This window comes from Adiantum capillus-veneris, chromosome 28 (assembly GCF_014529385.1).
Source record: "Adiantum capillus-veneris isolate H3 chromosome 28, ASM1452938v2, whole genome shotgun sequence".
In the NCBI taxonomy this organism is placed as follows: domain Eukaryota; kingdom Viridiplantae; phylum Streptophyta; class Polypodiopsida; order Polypodiales; family Pteridaceae; genus Adiantum; species Adiantum capillus-veneris.
Genome location: NC_140958.1, coordinates 116,483,331 through 116,503,914, shown reverse-complemented (window position 1 = coordinate 116,503,914; position 20,584 = coordinate 116,483,331). Strand labels below are relative to the sequence as shown.

Here is a 20,584-nt window from a genome sequence, read left to right as displayed (position 1 = left end):
CAATGTCAAACTAGGCTCTTTTGAGATGATTTTGGGATGACCATTCATTCATGACTATCAAATGATACATGATTGGTCAACCAATCATGTGTACTTAACCCTTAATAACAAGCACCTGCGCGTTGATCTCAGGATAGGAAATACCACCCATTGCCTCATGGAATCCTCAAGACCAAGTTAGATACCACCGTATTCACATATTTAGAGCCTACAATGCCAATCAGTTATTGAAAAACATGTAAGAAAGAGACAGACCTAGAGACCAAGGATTACGTCCAGGATGCAAGATCTATCTATAATGAAAATTGGATTTATTTGCTTGCTATATTTGATGTTTGGGAAAAGCACAGAATCACATGTGTGATAGCTAATGGTACTCATCTATCAGAGGTTGTATCCTTAAATTTTTTCTCAAGTACGTACCCCGATGATACAAATGACTCAGATAATTCAGATTCTCCCTTACATGCTAGAAGCTCTAGTTCCAAGGGTGGATCACATAAGTGTTCCACTCATAGTAAGAGATCTTGCAAAAGTTGAGAAGACTCCAAAAACGCTAGAACAAAATGCAAAAAACAATTGAGTGAATGTCATACCGTAGCACAATGGCTGCAATATGTTGGAGCTTGTGAATTTAATAGAAAATTATGAAAAAAATAGGGTAGAAACTTCAAAAGTTGATGTACAGTAAACCCCTACCTTTGGGAGTTAAACTTGTAAAAACTAGCAAAGATCCCTTACAAGGTAAAACAAAGTAACGAAGGAGTAATTGTGAGGTTCTTACATTACAATGTGAAATCGAGAAAAAACTTGAGTCAATTGTCCACCAAAGGATTTACGTCCAGCCCCTGATAGATTTAAAGATTTTACTATTGGGAATAGACACCTTTTAATTGAGAAAGCTAAACAGACAACATCCTAACATAAATTTTCTAGGTATGATGTCTTGGCTGAGGTGAAAGAGGTATACCTCGCTATAGAGGGTGAAGATACAAAAGTTGTTTTTATCACTATGGATCTCACACACTTAGAAAAGAAAGAATTGTTAGATATCCTTTGCAAATTCAAGATCGCTTTGCATAGACCTACAAGGATGTTGTTAACCCTCACGGCTCACGGACACCCATCACCTACGATGGACGCGTATTATGTATTTGGTAGAGTCAGGTACCGGGCTTGTCAGACCAATAGGGAAAGGTAGAGTGATCGTCGATGAAAGGCGCACTTTAACTTGGACATTCAAGGGATTAGTTGGTTAAGCATGGGCGCCCAAGTGTGAATGGGGTGAGCTCCTATAAAAGCCAACTAAACCTAATTTTTACTCATTCTCTCATTTGTGCAATTGAAGAGTGCTCTTGCTCCATCTCCATCTTCTTCTTCTTCACCTCCTTGTGTGTGTGTGTGAGAGAGAGAGAGAGAGAGGGAGAGTGTGTGTGCGATCGAGCATTACGAAGGCACGACGGCGGCGAAGCGGTTGAGCGCGGCACGACTACAGCTTCTTCTTCATCGCGGCGAGGAATCCACCACGAAGGCGAGCGTAGAGCGGTGAGTGACACACCCTTTGTTTTCTTGAGCTTGCTAGTTTAGGCTTGTTGTGTGCTTGGAGCCGTTTGTGGCTCGCACACGGTGTATCGGCAAGTCCCTTGCTTCGACAGTGCGGCAACGAGCGCACATTTTTGGCGCCGCTGCCGGGGATATGCCCTACACTAAGCTCGGTTAGCACTTTACGCTTCCTTGTGGTGCAATTTCTATCATAGGAAAGGCAGGGAAGGAGTGTGTGGAGATTTCTGTTTTTTGCGTTTTCTGCAATTGCTGTCAAGTTTCAATTTCTGCTATTGTCTGCGTTTTTTCAATTTCCGCAATTTCTGCATTTTCAAGTTCGGCGTTTTCAATTTCTGCAATTTTCTGCATTTCTGCGTTTTTTTAATTTTCTGCAATTTCTGCATTTTCTGTAATTTTTGCGTTTTTTCTGCAATTTCTGTAATTTTCTGCAATTTCTGCATTGTTTGCATACCTGCGTTTTCAATTTCTGTATTTTCTGCACAAAAAAAAAAAGTTTTTTGAGAAAAAAAAATATTTTTGAAAAAAAAAATAAAAAAATTCGGAAATTAAAAACGCGAGCGAGTGGGCGGCGATATTTTTCGAAAATAAAAAACGTGACTCTTAAAACGGACGGGTTGGTTTGTATAAAAGATAGATCGGGATCGTTTTCCCAAGCCCAAGCCCAAGCCCAAGCCCAAGCCCAGGCCCAGGCCTCAGTCCTCAGTCTTTTGATATATACTAGACTCACTCTTATATATATACCCTACTCCCTCAAGAGAGAATGAGAGCATGTGGGACAAGTCCTCCACTCTCCTCCTTTCTCTTCCCACTTGCACCCTTAGACTTTCTAGTTTGGGCCTAGTTCCCTACTGAAAATTGACAGTTTTAGGGATTCCGAGGGCATAGAGTGACCAAACGGAGGGCTGTAAAGCACGGCACGACCCTCTGACCGATACGCTCGTTTCGAGCTATCACACGGCCCATTCCACGACACGCTCTAAAAAATCTAGAAAAAAAACAAACAAAAAACACGCTAAAAACTAGTCACAAGGCCTCCTATAGCAGCTTTTTGACACCTAAGGGTATCAAAAGCACATGCACTTACGCTCTGGGCGGGTGCTAGAACACGATCATATTGAGGGTGCCTCTGTTCATACGGATACCCATTACCCATCCACGATAAGCTCTAGACCCTCAGCGGGGACACAAGGTAGCACCACCCAAGACCCTAAAATAGCCGCTAGTGATTCCTCCTCCGACTCAGAAATCATGGAAGCATACCCTACCCAAAACACTGAGAGAGAACGCCATGCACCTCCCGAAGCTCCACAGCCTAGTACTAGTATGTTTAGCCGTTTCATGGAAACATTAGGTAGAGCTACTCGCTCGGAACCTGATGCAGATGAAGCACGCGAAGGGGGTGGGGAAGTGGAATCTCTTTTCACATCGCACGTGGACCCCACACCCCCAAAGAGTGTCCATGTGAATATCCTACCAACTTCTTACCAAGAAGGCCCTGTTGAGCTGCCTCCTTCAGAAGTTCCCTCTAGAGTACCGTTGGTGGCAAGTAAAACCACGGGGAGCAACATTGCTTCTACCTCACAAGAAACCGTTAACACGTCGACTCTAGAAGGATTGTTCATTAATGATCATTGGGCATATGACCTCCACACTGAGGTGTTGACGGATCTACACTCTGGCCACGCCTACCATGTAGGATGGATAGAGATTGTACAATCCACCTCTAGTGCCACGAGCATCGAAGATCAACAGAAAATGATCTGTAATGTTATCCATGGCATTATTCAATCAGAAAGGCAAAACCGAGGGGTAAATATACTCTCAACTGGCCCCATGAGATTTCTGGATACGAGTAAGGCTCAACAGCCTACTCTATCACAAATGGAGACTCCTCTAATGAGTCCCATGGACCCATCTTACGTCATTTCACCTGGGGTCTCTATGCAATCTGAGCCTCCGAGCGAAAACTTTAGCTTCCCTAACTTGGCTCAACCCTCTATTAAGGAAAACACAGTGCTCACTCCAGGGATAAGCCTGACAGAGAATGTACCGATGACATCTACGGTTAGCGCAGTGCCACTACCTAGTGTCGTAGTACCTAATATGGGGCCTCCACCATATGTGCCTCTAGCCCCTTATGCACACATGGCCCCCACAGCTCCAATTGTACCACTTGCTTATGCTCCTCGAGTGCCGCTCCCTAGCTCTTATCCGAGTGGACCTATGCCCGGTTATGTTCCATATCCTGCATCATCCACACATATGCCAAGACCGGTACCCGTTCCTCTCCCACATATGATTCCAAGAGTACCTCCACCGGCCCTGCCTCCTCACATAGGTGACTTGGCAGCGTTTGCTCAAACCATAGGTCGATCTATCGCGGAAAATATGCGTCATGCATCTGATAGAGAGCCTAGAAGTAAGGCAGTACAAATTGCCAAACTCACGCAAAAATTCAATGGGGACGAAGATGCTAGGAAACACATTGAAGTGTTTGAACAAGTATGTGATTCCTTAGGGGAACGCAACGAACTACATAAGTGCAATGCCTTAAGCTTGACATTAAGTGGGAAGGCTGGAGATTGGTATAGGACCCTAAGGGTGGACGAGAAAACAATCTACCCTACCCTTCGAAGGTTGTTTCTAAAGGAGTACATACGAGAAGGTGTGCTTTGGGGTGTAGCATCTCAGCTACAGAAGGCCGAACGTAAGGAAGGAGAGTCAGTAAGGGACTTCATTAGTCGTCTAAAGCACTTAAACTCTCGTTGCCCTGTAAATGAGCGCTTCAACAATAACCAACTGCTTGATCGATTCATTCGAGGGTTGAGGAATGAAGGAATCTATAATGGACTAGTGATTAGAGGTATCACAACCTGGGAAGATGTCACTGCCAATGCAATCCAATTAGAGGACAACTTGATGATAGCAGGCATGAGGGTGTCTACTGACACGAGATCCACTAGCTCACAAGCCATTGAGTATGAACCCATGACTGCAAAGCCCATTGCCAATGAGCCAAAGGTATTTGAGACATTCTTGACAGACCTCACCAAGGCAATCCAAGAGTCTCTTAAGGATAATCGACCCCCTCAAAATAGTCACATGTATCCAAGAAGGGAGCAACAATGGTGTTCCATTTGCTTAGGTCCACATAGCACTAGTGAGTGCCCTACGTTTAGAGTAAAATTTAATGGAACTTGCAACGCATGTGGTAGGTATGGTCACCAAGCTAAGGATTGTTTAATGATCAAACGTATGATGGCAAATAGACCACCTGTAGCCTGGACGGATGCGCCTCGAGCTCCTGTATTGATGCCTACTCCACCTGTTGAGCAACTACCGCAACACATGGTCCCTAGATCTCAAAATGTTGTACAAGCTACACCGCTACCACCTCCTGTGCTAGGACCGCAGCCCCCGCATCCAAGAGTCGCCCCTATGAACCAAGTGGGTTGCGAGCCATCTAATGCTTATGCAGATGGCTGTGAGGAGGAAATAGACACTAGTATTGCCTACGGACTTGATACATTGGAAGAGTGTCCTATATACTACATGGAAGATTGTTGGGGACAAGTCAAGCCGGTTTATCAAGCTGCTGCTCTCGCATCCAGAGGTCAAAATATCAACACCCAGGCTAGGAGGCCACCTCTTCAATGCTACGAGTGTGGTGGACCACATCGAGTAGCGGAGTGCCCTATTAGGCTGCAAAAGAATGCTGCACAGATGCAAATGAATCAAGGGAGCACGTCTGCAATGCCAATACTCACATGTAATCGTTGTGGCATAGATCACTTGATTGCCCAATGCCCCTATAACCCAAATGCGCCTAAAATCACACCCCTAAATTTGGTCGAAATTGCTAGTGTGACATCGCCAATACCACCCGTCGCACCTGCTTATGCGATTACACGGTCCATGCTTCAAGGGCCAGGACATATCCTCGAAGAGAGAGATACCGCGTCAATTATCCAAGCAAAGAAAAAGAAGACACGAAGGAAGAAGTCGCAGAATACGGAAAATTCAAAGCCAAGTTCCAAAACAAACATAGGAACAGGAGATGACCCCGTGTATATGAATGACCTCGAGGATGATTCAGATTCAGTCGAGACAATGGAGACTAGAACCAATACCACAAAGGGAAAGACCGACAAAGAAAACCGTAACATGGAACCAAATGAAAACCGAATAAGAGAAAACCATAAAGAGCCTCTGAAAACACCACAAGTGTTTCCAAATCCAATCCAAGACCCCCAAGATAAACCGCAGGGGCAAAAAGGAAAAAATCGTAAAAAGAAGATTGGGACGTACCCAAACCCAGTAGACGAGATTGAGCAGGTGAAACATCTAAGAGGTTTAGTGGAGGAGACTCAAAGGAAACTAGAACCAGAACCCATGCATGTCAAAATTCATGACACAGTGTTTCCCACGCAAGTTCATCCACCCCACATGAACCATAGACCGTTAGCCATATCTAGTATCATCCAAGAAGGGAGTGAGGACGGGACATCAGAAAGTGAGCATACACCCTTCTTGTTGGAAAGGATGTTTAACGAAGGAATACCTGATCCCATTGAGGAATATGAGATTCCATCCTCACCAGTTCCTAGTCAAGGACCTACACCCTGCAAAACGCCAATGAATGTTGCCAAACTAGTGGACTTCATGTCTTCTGAGGTCCGAACCACGATCATAGCAAAGCTGTATGGAGATCCTGAGTTATTCCTTGCACTTCGAGCATTCCTTAACGGAGAGCTACGAACGGGATTACCGCAGTTTGCGCAACCAAATAGGCCTGACTCGATTATGATTGATGAGGAAAATCATGTGCAATCACTTGACTTAGATGGACACGAGTCTGTGATCGAGGTACCCATTAACGAATTAGGGCAGTATTTTGAAGGCGACGAGTCTAATGCGACCCTACCCATCACTACCAAGGGATTAACTATAAAGGGAATTCTTGATGGTGGTGCGGGAGTTAGCATCGTTACAAAAGATTGTTGGGAATCCATGGGAAAACCCCGCCTCAGTGTTACTAACATTGTGGTAAAGATGGCAAATGGTACCATAGCCAAACCTATGGGGATGCTCAAGGATCTTAAGATCAAAGTTCTAGGACACAAGGTACGACATACGTTCATTGTAATGGATTTCTCTAAACACCTTATGTCATATGAAATGATTTTAGGACGACCATTCATGAGGGAAGCACAAATGGTTCACGATTGGTCTAAAAATCATGTCTATTTGCAATTCCAAGACTCTGTCCTTAGAGTGGATTTGGTGACTGGTAAGGTACACCCCTTAGGGAGTAAAACCATTATTGATCATCGCTCTGACACCACAGTTCACTCGGCCCCACTACAATATTGTTACACTTGTAAGAAGGATACAGACATTGGCAAAGATTCTCCTTATATGGATGTGTTACCGGGTATGACGGAATCAGACAATGTGGATTGGGTCCACCTAGCATCAACCATAGACACTTGGGGAAATAGGGGGACGACCTGGGTAACACCTGAGGGGGATGAAATGCGTATACCCTTAAATATGCTACAAGCAATGCATATCGCTTCCGACAAGACTCATCCTAAGGTAACGAAGAAAACATACATGTGGGTCCCTAAAGCTTCTTTAGTGACCATAGCTAGTGCTAAAAAATAGAAGCCTTGTAAGAAACGTACCAATCGCTCCAAGAAAAGTAAGAAAATGTTGCGATGGATCCCTAAACGACTATTGGAAGCCCAAGGCTACTATCAAGGAAATGATCAAATCTGGGTGCCAAAACGTAGATTGTGCTCTTACCTATCACCTGACCCAAGTGAGCCCAATCCTGTAGCTCCAAAACGAATCAATGATCATGGAAAGAAAAAAATCACAGAATGCTACACACCTGCTCCCGAGCTAGTTTGGGTACCAAAGAAAGAACAATTTGTTCCACTTAGCTCAGGAAGGGGGGAGTCCCATGAAGCTTCTAGCTCCTCATGTAATACATCCATAGAGGTAAAAGCTTCTACACAGCCTCCATCTATAGTAGTGGACCTCTATGAAGCTACAAAAGAATCCACACCTCCCAGTGTTCAAGAATCACCTAATGAACCACTTCAAGTTCGATCCTGGGAGAGTACCTTACCACCCTTGCAACTTGACGAGGCACCTAGGGTAATAGCAAACTACTGGCAAAAATCCTCACCTATTACCAACTGGAACAATTGGTTTCAAAGGGTGACAAGCTCATTTCAAACGGTATGATCTACCCAAGGAAGGGGGGAGTGTTTGCTGACATCCATTATTCACTTGTTTCCCTCTCAACCTTTTTCCCTGACCTCTTAATCTCCGATCTTAGGGAATGTACATATAAAGCTTTATACTCACAAAACATTTTTTTAAAAAAAGAGCAAGAGCAATTAGCAAACGAGTATGCACATTAAAGTCAAAACATTGACTCAGACCTACACATGTCACATCTGGTACAGTGAAACGGAAACCTATGCCATAAAACACCTTTGATCCTCATCACTTGAGTGATGGAGGGTAGGTAAGATTAGTACGATAGGAGTGTTTCTGTTTTAGAGTTGAGTGATTAGAAAAGTTCTCTTTTCCCACTGATGTGCCTCCTAGAGGTATTGTTTGTGTTTCATAGTGTGTACAGGAGCGTGTTGCTATTGATAGGATTTGGACCTTCATGGAACCTTTCTCTCTTTCACACTTCATATCAAGCGCGACCATCAACACAAACAGGTGTTTCTTGTCCATTAGCATTGCCCTTATCTTTTTTGCATCCATGTTTGTCTGCTTTGATTGTGATTGGTAGCATACTTTGCAGCGCATTGGCTTAGTATCCAACATTTAATTCAATGCAATCTTTTGTCATGATCACTTGTTTAAGGTGTAAAAATCAAGCAGTCCGACTAAGCTAGTTTGACCAAGTTAGGTGTTAGAAATCTTCTCTTAATACCATGGGGAATGCCTTCCTAATAATCAATGGTTACTTAGGTTCTTAATCCGATTTAGGCAGCATTGTATGAAATGTACTAGGGCTTTCTAGTGGGCTTAACCCTATTGACCTTTAGCTTAAGTATTATAAAGGGAGTTTACTAATGTGATGAGCCTGGGGAGGGTAACAGTGTTATATGACCCCCCAAAGTTACAAAATTAAAATGATGAAAATGAACAAACAAAAAATCAAAGTGCCACAATGTAAAATTTTAAGCTGGAAGAGAAATCTCGGCTTGATTTGGTACTTCACTCACATGTATTGCCTATGGTACTAGAGCCCTAGAGGTTCCCAGTGTGGGCGCTTTTCCTTGAAAAGCAAAAAACCCAAGGCATACAAAATAAGCACACACAACAAAACTGAATCAATGTGAAAAGACCTTGGGGGGTCAAAGAAAAAGTAATCAGTCAGGCGATGATTTCATGAGAAATTCCTTTTATGGTAGCTTAACTACAAAGTCTTCTAGGTATAGCCTCTAGTCAGCCCTCGAACATGAATACTTGGCTCTCGCGATTAAACAACTTAATTGACCACAGAAAGTTAAGAAGCTTACCCATGGTATTAATATTCGATCTCTAGTGCTTTTCGACCGTCAAATTAGCGACCCCAGACTTGTTTAATTTTTTGCCTTTACATCTGTTTATGCATTTGATTACATTGCAATTTAATGTTCATTGCTAACAAATTGTTTGAAATTCTTTTACCAATCAATGTATCTACCTAAAACTGCATATGCTTTTTAAGAGAATGCAATTACTGTGCCAATGTTGTTTGATTTTGCAGTGACTGAAGAAGGCTAAGGACATTCATCTCAAATGCTCTTCCACCTCGACGATCCAGCTTCAACTCAATAGCTTCCGAGGACGGAATCTACATCAGGAAGGGGGGCATGTTAACCCTCACGGCTCACGGACACCCATCACCTACGATGGACGCGTATTATGTATTTGGTAGAGTCAGGTACCGGGCTTGTCAGACCAATAGGGAAAGGTAGAGTGATCGTCGATGAGAGGCGCACTTTAACTTGGACATTCAAGGGATTAGTTGGTTAAGCATGGGCGCCCAAGTGTGAATGGGGTGAGCTCCTATAAAAGCCAACTAAACCTAATTTTTACTCATTCTCTCATTTGTGCAATTGAAGAGTGCTCTTGCTCCATCTCCATCTTCTTCTTCTTCACCTCCTTGTGTGTGTGTGTGAGAGAGAGAGAGAGAGGGAGAGTGTGTGTGCGATCGAGCATTACGAAGGCACGACGGCGGCGAAGCGGTTGAGCGCGGCACGACTGCAGCTTCTTCTTCATCGCGGCGAGGAATCCACCACGAAAGCGAGCGTAGAGCGGTGAGTGACACACCCTTTGTTTTCTTGAGCTTGCTAGTTTAGGCTTGTTGTGTGCTTGGAGCCGTTTGTGGCTCGCACACGGTGTATCGGCAAGTCCCTTGCTTCGACAGTGCGGCAAGGAGCGCACAGATGTTCCCCTAGAGGTTTGTGAACACACAATTCCAATGAAACTAGATGCCAAACCTATCTATTAGAGACCCTACCCAAAAAATCCCAAGTATGCTTCCCAAATCTAGGAAGAAATCAATAAGTTTATTGAATGCACATTCATATATGAGATAGAACATCCAACTTGGGTATCACCCATTGTGGTGGCTCCTAAGAAGAATGGGAAAATCTAAGTATGCATTGATTTGAAGAAAGTAAATGCATCTACTTTCCATGATCACTACCCTCTCCCATTTAGTGAACACGTGCTTGAGAGAGTGGCCGGAAAGGAAGCCTATAGTTTTCTGGATGGTTACTCCGGCTACAATCAAATACCCATAGCTGAGGAGGACCAACCAAAAATAGTTTTTATCATGGAATATGGAGTTAGTTTCCTTATTAGAGGGATTTTGAGATGAAGAAGAAGATTGAGAATAAGATGAATTAGAAGAAGAAGTGTTCTTACCACAGTTCTTACCATTCTGGTTTTGTTGGTCCTGCGGGGTACTGGAAGAGTTCTTTGTGTCTGTTTTCGGCTTACCTTTGTTATGCTTCATTTCCTGCTCAAGCGCAATGCACACCGCCTTGTTAAAAGTGGTAGGGTGCATGACTCGCACATTGAATTTGATGTACTCATCCAACCCAAAGAGGAAGGGCTCTAGTCTATCCTCCTCAAATTTTCTAAGTTGTACTCCAAGCTGCAAAATACGGTTAGAAAAAGACATGATAGGAGAGTTATTCTGCTTTAGAGACCTCCAATCTTCTTTCAATAGGTCTTTATACTGGGGTGGCATGAATCTCGATTTTAAGTGCTCTATGAAGTCATTCCAACGAAAAGATAGTGGAATGTTGTCATGAGAGCTGTCATCATGCTCACTACGAGCACGAATCTGAGAATCTTGCCAAGATTGATACCAATTAATGGCATCCCCACATAAATACATAGCAGCTAATAATACTTTGTTATTGTAAGTTTTGTTTGTAGTAGCAAAATAAGCAGTAAATTGGTGGATCCATGAAAAAATAACAACGGCATCCATCTTACCTTTATAGACCGTGGACGTGGAGTCGGTGTGGGTGTGAGAAGACTCACCTGAGTCGGAAGACTTCGATTTGGTAGAGAGACAACTACGTACCAACTCCTGTATGTGTCGGTTCCATTTCGCCTCCCGATCCAATTTAAGAGCCAACCGCTCCTTCTCTGTGGATATTCTCGGAGATTCGTGTTGTCTTTCGAGGTCTAAACGCTCCTTCTCAAGAGCAAGACGTCGATTTTCTCGTTCCTGCTCCATAGCCAATCTTCTGTCTTCTGCTACAATTCGCTTTTTTTCTACTAGGAGATGGTGGGTCTCTCAGTCTTGTTCTGTTGCTAGTCTCCTAGCATCCTGCTGCATCATCATGTCCATCATGGCCTTCATGACCAACTCCATAGGAGAAGGTACAATTGAAGAGGGTACTGATCTGGGTGTAGAGGGACCAGATGACACAAGAGGTTCTGTTTCTGTAAATGGAGAAGAAGGAAGAGCATCTCTCCCTGTGAGAGGAGAGGAAGGATTTTTGGGATCCCCTCGAGTGTGCGACTCCCTTCTCAGACTTTTGTTAAATCCCCGTCACATGATGCTGCCAGCCACGACCATGCGATGTTGTTACCTACACCCAAAAAGGAAAAAAAAAACTTTTTTTTGTTTTCTTTATTCTCTTACCCACTTCCAAATCCCATTAGTGCACCCCCTTGGCGGCCTTGCGCTCACACTAAGGTTGCTTTTTCCCACCTCACTTCGAGTGGTCTTACTGCCACGAGTGCAAGATTGCTCTCAACGAGTGGAAGCTGAAAATTATGGGGAGACTAGGCTGGCCCTTCTTTAGTGGGTTATCAACCACTCTTTAAGAAGCATAGGTGCTACTACCTTGAGCTACGAAGCCAAAGCACTTCCAAAGCTCTGATACCAATGTAAGGTGCAACGGAAGACTTTAGGGTACTTAAACTCAGGAAGTGTGCTCTGCAAAGCTTAAGGTTCCTTATACTGATTCTTATGGAATTATATAGAGATACTGAGAAGAGAGAGTGCATGAGATAAGTGCATAAGCAGGTTTTGTGTGTTTGTGTGTGTGTGTGTGTGAGAGAGAGAGAGAGAGGAGATGGGGTCCCAAACCCCCTCCAAGGGCCCGGCTCCACTCTGTTACCGGAGCGGTATTTTCTTTGAGATTGCACGAACCAAATACAATGATGATGAATACTGTACTGGGCTGATCACAATGAATGCAATGATTAGTATGCTGATGGTACTCTAAGTCTGCGGTGCTGATGGTACTGAGATACTGGGGTGCTGGTGGCACTGACGCGGCTGAATGGCTGAATACGCTAAATGTACGGTAGGCTGAATATGCCGAATGTAATGACTGGGCTGAATGTGTTGGATGTATGCTGAAGGTGCTTGTTGAACTGCTGATGTACTTAGGCTGAATACTGATGGTTGAGAATGGACTGCAGGATGAATACTAATGGGTGCTGAGGCTCAAGCGTAGAAGAGGCCAAGAACTCACGAGAGTGGAGGCCTGAAAATGCTGGCTGATCAGCGGCAGATGGTGAGAGAGGGAAAAACGCTGGTCCTTCTGGCGGTTTTCGTTAAATATTGGCCTGCTTGCCCTCGTGGCAAAACAAGCCTTCCCGGTTGCCGGTCGAAAGCGACAAGCTGGAAGCCTTTGACCAAAAAGTTCAACACTCGGTCTGTATGCGGTGTGGTTGAACCCGCAACGTCTGGAGCTGATGCGTTGCACGTACCACTGCGCTACATGCGTGCACTTATAGGGAAAGGTAGGCCTACCCATGTTATGCTGAGAACAACTGGTGCCCCCCCCCCAAAAAGCGTCGTGATCGGCTGTGGTAGTCACCTCCACCGGCACGTATACTAGCAGGCCGATATTTAACCATAGCCCCTTCTGGCTGCCCACGATCGGCTCATTCTAAATATTGGACTCTCAAGGATGTGGCATCCTTGAGAGCCTGCCATGTGGCCGCGGGGACAACCTGTTTAGTAGGTGAACCGGTCAAAAGTTGGTTTATTCGCGGTGATGTTCATTCACCAAAAGTGTTTAAACACACTCTATGAATGAGCACAAGGCTGGTTTGCACTGGCTGAGGTTAGAACCCAGGTGGGCGCGCCCGTAGGCTTGGTTCATTCCAACAGGTTATAAACCACGGCGATGAACAACAACCCTGCAAAACTACACTTATACAAATGATTTGGGGGGGGGGGGCTTTTACCGAGCGCACCGGTTGCCGGTTTTGCCACGTCGGCTGAGAGTCCAACATTTAGGCCAGGCCCCCACAATCCTGATTCCTTGCTCAACTCCAACGCTAGAGGAAGGAAGATAGGGCGAACCTCTTCCAAGTGCATGCATTGGCTGATCCCCTGATCTCTGATGCTGAAGATAAGAAGCCAAGTCCTCCTTATGTAGGAGATTAAGTTGAGGACGGACAAACACTGAAAAACCCACTACCATGTTTATTGAGGATTAAGTGAATTTTGAAGTCCCTTAAGTGACTCTTCACTGACCTAGACCTTTCAATGACCTTAAATGACTTTTCACTGACCTGAAAAACCATCCAATCATTTTGGCCTTTAAACTGTGAGATGCCCTATATTAAATGCAACGATGTGACAATTCCAGGTGCCCACTTGATGTGTAACAACACCTGGTCTTATCCTGTGCAACCAGAGGTATGCAACTAACGAAACTGCCTGGACATGTAGGTCCCGTGAACGGGCTCACAAAGGTGCCAGGTCAATTCCTAAGTTGTCCTAAGCCCTAGAAGAAATAAGTAGCCATCCATGTATGCAAAGGGCTAGTTGCGCACATGACAACACAACAATGGAGTCTTCCATGTTCTTTGATGTATGTATATGATATCATGCAAGTTGAAGTTGTTCACACCTTGTAGGAGTGGTAATAGCAAACAAAAGCTTTTTGGTGTTTCTCACAGTATGTAAACAACCTTATCGCATGTAAAAACTCAAATAGACATGGTTTGTTAGCCTTTTGCTACTTTGCAATACCTATATTGTGTTTTGTCTATAATTTTGCAGTAACGGAGTTTCATAGACCTATATGAAGATCTCAAAAAAATTTCCCCTTTTACTTCTATTGTTTTGCAAGTTTCTTCTTTGTTCTACCATAGAGAACTGTTCATCTTGTGTGTGCATAATGGTTTTGATGTGTGCATCGTACCATCTCTTGGTTTCTCACACGGAGAAGCCCAAGGGTTCCAAGCACTTCCCACCATTCCCTTCCCCTGCTACTACTGCCCCTCCTTATGTCATTTGTTAGCACCAACAACTTTGGCTTGCCTCAGACGGATGCAACAGGAGTGTGTCTTACCGGACACGGTTACCTTTGCTAATTCGTGATTAAAGCTTGTGGCACCAAAGGTGCAGCAGAGGAGGGTAAAGAGTTACATGCTTTAACTGATGGAGAAGGTTTGGCTGTGAAGGACATTGCTATATTCAATGCATTGATAGATATGTATATCAAGTGTGAGGCATTGTCAAAATGCCAAGAAGTGTTTGCGGAGCTTACAATTAGGAACATAGCCTCTTGGAATGTATTGATTGTAGGATATGCCCAACGTGGTTACAATGAGGAGACACTGGACAATCTCAACCGAATGCATTTTGGCCGATTGTGTCACATTGGCCTCAGCCTTTAAAGCATGTGGCAGCCTTAAAGTAGCAAAGAAGGGCAAAGAGATACACACTCAGATTAGCTTAAATAGACTTCTGGGAAGAGACACCGTTGTTTGCACTACATTATTAGATATGTATGCCAAGTGTGGCCTAGTTGGAGCAGCTGAAGAAGTGTTTGATAGGCTTCTAGTCTGGGATGTTATTTCTTGGAATTCCTTTCTTGCAGGAGGTTGAATGAGTCTGGCTAGGATTGCTTATGGAAATCTTCTGTTACTCATCCTCAGGTATTTGCAGCAGCAACTCTGCAACTGCAGAAGGTAACTTTGTACGGGAACACAAGAACGTTTGGACAGATTCTCATAATAATTCCCACATTATGACTTAACTCAACATCATGAGCTTCTGTGAGGAAGTCATGTCATACCTAGCTAGGTACGATTGGGGGCAAGGGACCGCCGGCCTGGTGGGGGGGCCGATGGTCCCCTACCCCCAATCGTATCTAGCTAGGTATGCGGTGCCTCCCCAGCAGAAGCTCATGATGTTATGCAATGTACGAAAAACATTGAAAAAGGCTCCCTTTTCTTGCATGAGAAAATTTCTAAATCTTCTTGTGGAAGATAGCAACAGCCATACGACTCAAATGAATGCAGGTCCTACAAAAGGCAACGTTACAGTTTGGTGGTGGGAAGATATTATGGGTTTGTTAGAATATGAACTCATCCATCCTAAAGAGATAGTGTTCATTCAATGGAGGCCTTCAATAGGACTGTTAATTATGAATGATGCTTTTCGACCAGTTCTTCTGACTGCATACAAGGATGCTGCAGTCCGGTTATGTCTAGAGATAGTTAGTGGAAGAGGTGGAAAGAATGGGATTGTTAACTTGCCACAAGACTGTGGTAAAGAGCATCGTAAACTAAGCGATAAAAAGAATGGAAAAAGTGATCTTAAGCACCATCCATTACCACGCGAACCACCGGGTTCATGAAAAAACGTTGGCAGAGTGTTAAGAAAACATTAGTGGGCATGGGAAAAAACGCAAACAGGTAGATTGGATAAAGCTTTAAGAAAAGACATATCTGCCAAGCATCTTAAGCTAGCATATTTTGTTAGTGCTATCATAGAAGTTGAGCAGTGCCTTCATGGAGTTCTTTGAGCAGATACCTTTGTAAGGGCGGGTTCGCGCGTTGTGGTGCCACCCCTGCTCTAACTCCAGCCCCTCACAAAATCAGGGCATTCGCGTGGCTGGGGGTAGCATGGCAGCGTTGAACAAAGCCTAGGTAATCTCCACTTTGCCTAAAACGGTAGAGTTGGGTTTTCTTTGCCATCGTTAACTGGCGACGCAGTTCAATGCCTTTGTCTGCCCTCTCTGTCAATGGAAATTACTAGCTATCACCTGCAAGTAAACTCTCTCTCTTATCCCCCCCCCCCCCCCCCCTCTCTCTCTCTCTCTCTCTCTCTCTCTCTCTCTCTCTCTCTCTCTCTCTCTCTCTCTCTCTCTCTCTCTCTCTCTCTCTCTCTCTCTCTCTCTCTCTCTCTCTCTACGAGCTCTAGCCGATTTAGGGGCTCCACTTGGAAAATTGGGGATGTGTACGAGCGCTCTGTAGGTCCGCTGGCAGCGTACAGGCTGGAGTGGGGTGGGGGTTGAGCTAGCGAGGGTGCGAGCCCAACGTGCGAACGCGCCTTAAGCTGGCCTCTTGAGTGTAGAACCGCAAAAACGGATAGTGCGTCTACATGTAGTAGTAGTACAATCACCAAAAAACAAAGTAGTGGCTCATGTGAGTGGTGGGTAGGACTAGGCCTTGAGGGCTTTATCGTCATGTGGTTTGTATCTTGTCTTGATGATAGATATCCCCCACGGTGCCCTCGAGTTTTTTTGTGGAAGTAGGCTGCTGGAGTTGTATCCATTCCTGTTCCACCGACTGGAAGCAAAGAGAGACAGTTGTCAGTGAAAGTCTTTGCATGAAGGTGAAGTAGTAGATGTACGGACCCACCTTCTACTTTAGACCTTTTTTATGTGTCGCAACCTAGTTTTTTCCAGTGGTCTCGGATATGGCCACCGGTTAGTACCTTAAGTGGAGATTTTTTTCAAGAGTTTGTGGCCTGTCTTGTTGTGAATGCTAAAAAGGATTCTTGGGGTGTGATGACTGAAAGCTTAGAGTTGAATGGCCATTTGGATGACATTGTAAGCATTTTTGTACACCCTCTCACCTTCATAGGACTTCTTGCTACATTAGTTAGTCAAGGGTGCATTTTTGTATGGCGTACTTCTTTTTAGAATGAAAATTCAAGTTTTGGTGCTTCTTGGAAGGCTTTCGGCCAATCAATTGGTTCTTGAAAGTCCAATAGCATGAATTGGTTTCCATAAGTCTTCTCTGAAGGTCAAACTGTATTGCTTGTCGCTCATGGAGGGTGTGCTGAGTGTTATTTGATCTCAGAGGTACATAATACTTCTTATAATGGTCAATCACTGGCAATTAATCTTCTCTGTAGTCTCAACCTAGATGTGGATGTTCCTGAGAAACTTGTTGCAATCTGGACTTTGCCTACAAGTGTACAAAATAGAGATTTTTTGGTGTTTGGATTAGGCAAAGCAAGTGGAAGACTGATATCATGCAACTTGCATATTGTCAGGTAAGAAGCTAATTGTTACTAAATGGCTCAAGGTCCCTCTAACCAAATGAATAGGGAGACTAATTGGTATAAAAATGGATCAAGGTTCCTCTCACCCGCCTTAGACCTATGTGAAGCAACAGAGTGGTGTATAAACTCTAACACCCCCTCTAAACACTTGATGTTGAACAAATTGCGTGAAGCCAAAGATGTGAGGAAAATGATGAAGATGTATGCTATGATGTCCACTGAAGGACAATACTCCGGGAGTGTAGCAACAATATGGAGAATCCCAACTGCCAAGAAATCTCGTGTTAAGATGCCTTCATGAGCAGTGTAGGACACTGCTATACTCCACCAATGCAAAGTGGTGGTACTGGGTGAAGTTCTTGAACTAAGTGTGAAAACAACTCCTTGTCATGAAAGAAGTGCCAATAGGCTTGCAAGTGTCCTCCTCCAGTAGGATCTGTGGGGTTTGTAGTCAAAACAACGTCTAGAGAAAATGGGGAAGCCCAGGAACCGTCATGAGCATGCACAAAAGCATGTTAATGAATGAACGTGAAACCTAGTGTGGACAAGTGGCTAAGGCTATGAAAAACTCCAGGAAGACCAGATGTAGAAATCTACCTCGTAAATGTCCTCCAAAACAAGAAAGCTAGACTAAGCAGTCTGCACTATAGAAGATACCATAAGTTGTAACAGTCATTGAGAGACCGCAGGGACCACCATCGGATGGTGTCTTGTTAGTAGGTAGGATAATCCAAGATGAGGGTAAAACCAGATTAAATAGTCTGCATTGTGAAGGCCGTCGAGAAGAGGTGCGGTCAGACCAAGCTGTTTGCATTGTGATCATCCGCTTTGAAGAAGAGAAGCTAGATGTGGCAATCTGAGCTGTGAATCATCTCTGAGAAGAGGAGTGGCTAGATCAATATGTCTGTGTGGCCTTGCTTGTACCTCCTGCCTCCAATCCATCGGTGTCAACCCAATCAAAATCCATGCCAACAACGTCACCAAACTACAACTCGGCGTGGCTCTCAATGTGCATGAATTGGGAGTGACCTGTTGCCCAGATCGGGGGATAAATCTGTTGTGGGTTTACTAAGGGTGAGTGTAAGCAACTATGACGGTAGCAATCCAAATGATCAAGAGTGTAGAAGAGAAACTACCTATCATCCAAGTCAAGCTCCGGGTGAATCTGAATGTAGTTATACGATACCTGATCTCCCGCATCTTGTGGGTGAACTCCCAAAGAGAGTCCAAAGCACACTCTAGTCTGTAGATGTAGGCAATGAACCTGTCCAAGAAAAGATCCAAGATCCTCTCCTTAAGTCCATGTAGATGCTCTTGTGTAAGCAAGTGATCTGACGTGTCAAGGTCAAGTGGTAAGTGTCTGTCCACCCAAGATGGTGGTGTTTTCTCTGGGAATTTCATGAGCCCGTATATGCCATGAGCATGGCCATATCTCGTGTGAACTCCTCTGATGACTTCATAGGTGTGTCCAAATCAAACCACAAGCCACCGCCCCCTTTGGAGTGCGCAACGATCGAAGAATGGTTGGAATGAATGGATCTCCCAAGTATCGTATGCTCGTAGATGATCAAGCTGTTGTCGAAGCTACCGTGTGCTGCATCAAGAAACCGCATGGACCACCACCAGATGGTGACATGTTAGGAGGTAGCCTCATCCTTTCTGAAAAACTAAAACCAAGTGGTCGTTTTCCACCCAAAAATGAAATTGTGAGGTGATGATAACGTTGGTGTCCATCAAATTTTAGTGTGCTTGTACGCTCCCTACAAGGTTTGGAGCAATGCAGAGGGTCTAGGGAGGATGGTGAATCAAAGTAGTAGCCCCTAATGGGTTGGGAACAGAGAAAACAATAGGTATGTATGACTATAAACAGGCCTTTAAGAAGAGGATGCGGCTTGGCAAAGCACCAAATGCGAAGTTGGGGGAGGGTAAGAAAGATCAAAGGGTAGAAGGTCCAACGTCCTCCCTCCTCGTTTGAAAAACGTAGGTTCCGTCCAAAAAACGCATTGCACCCCAAAAAGCTAACGACTACGAAAAACACTGGTGGAAGAGGGAGTATTTCCGGCGATGAAAAGGGCTGTTGTAGCTAGTGCTTGGGGCCAAGTTGGACATTGACTAGAAAAGGGCCCACGACCAAAAAATGCAACCATCCAATATAAAATGTGTAAGTGACCCAAGAAAGAGGCCTAAGTGGACAATGAGATCCCTGTCCAACAAGTATACGAGTGGCCAACCCACAAACAAGGGCTACTGCACGTGAATATGTGAAGCCTATAGGTAGGGTGCAAAGCATCTAGAGATGAAAATCTATTATGGAAGTAATCCAAGCATGGCAAAGAGCTAACTGATCTCCTAGGGGGATTGAGGGGGGTCTCATGATGTAAGGTTTGTCCAACTACTTTTTTTTCATTTTATATATGGCGCTCAACCTATTAGAAATGCTCATGTGTGCATCAAACAGTGGGTCTCATCTAATTTAAAGTACTTTATATAATGACCAAATATATAATGGGGGGACTCATCTCACCAAGAGAAAGTTACAAGAAAAGGGTTTATTTTGACGGTTTGGTATCTAAAATTAAGGGGTTATGTTGGTAATATAAGGTCCATAAATACGGGTTATTTTCCTAGGTGATTATGTGTGGGTGAGCTCGTCTAGTGTGGAAGTTTATTATTTGTGTTACCTAGCTTGTCTCAACTCTTTCATAGATGCTTCCAATGTCTTGATCCTAAAGATACTTCTCTAGTTAAAGCAAGATGCTTCCAAGGTCTTGATCCCAAAGATACTTTTCTAGTTAAAGCAAGTTTTTGACATGTTTTAGTGATATTTGTACATCCAAAATTTGTGGCATCATCCAAAGAAAATCTGGTATTTACTTTCTACTAGTATTGGTATTAAAGAGTATTGTGCTAGCTAAATAGTGTGCATGCATTTGTATGCTAATCAAGCTCATGGACATGCTCTTACCAAACCTTAAATGATGTGGATTCTTGAGCATTTTGATTTATCATGTTCTTTAAGAATTTTGAGATAAAATTGTCAATGCTCTTACTTGAAACATCGATTTGTATCTTGGTTTTCAGATTTGGTATGGTTGTCATTGAAGGTGTTGTTTCAGGTGATCTTTTGGATGTAGTAGCTTGGATGATAAAATTTGAAGACTATTATTGCTTCCATGCTTCAGTTGACTTTGAGTAGAAAAGCAAATAGAA

General features: G+C 44.0%; 1 pseudogene; it reads right to left on the bottom strand.

Annotated features, from left to right (window-relative positions):
- LOC147421153 (uncharacterized) overlaps positions 1-11,338 on the bottom strand; it is a 56,889-nt pseudogene extending 45,551 nt beyond the window's left edge.
- Positions 11,339-20,584: the final 9,246 nt, after the last annotated feature.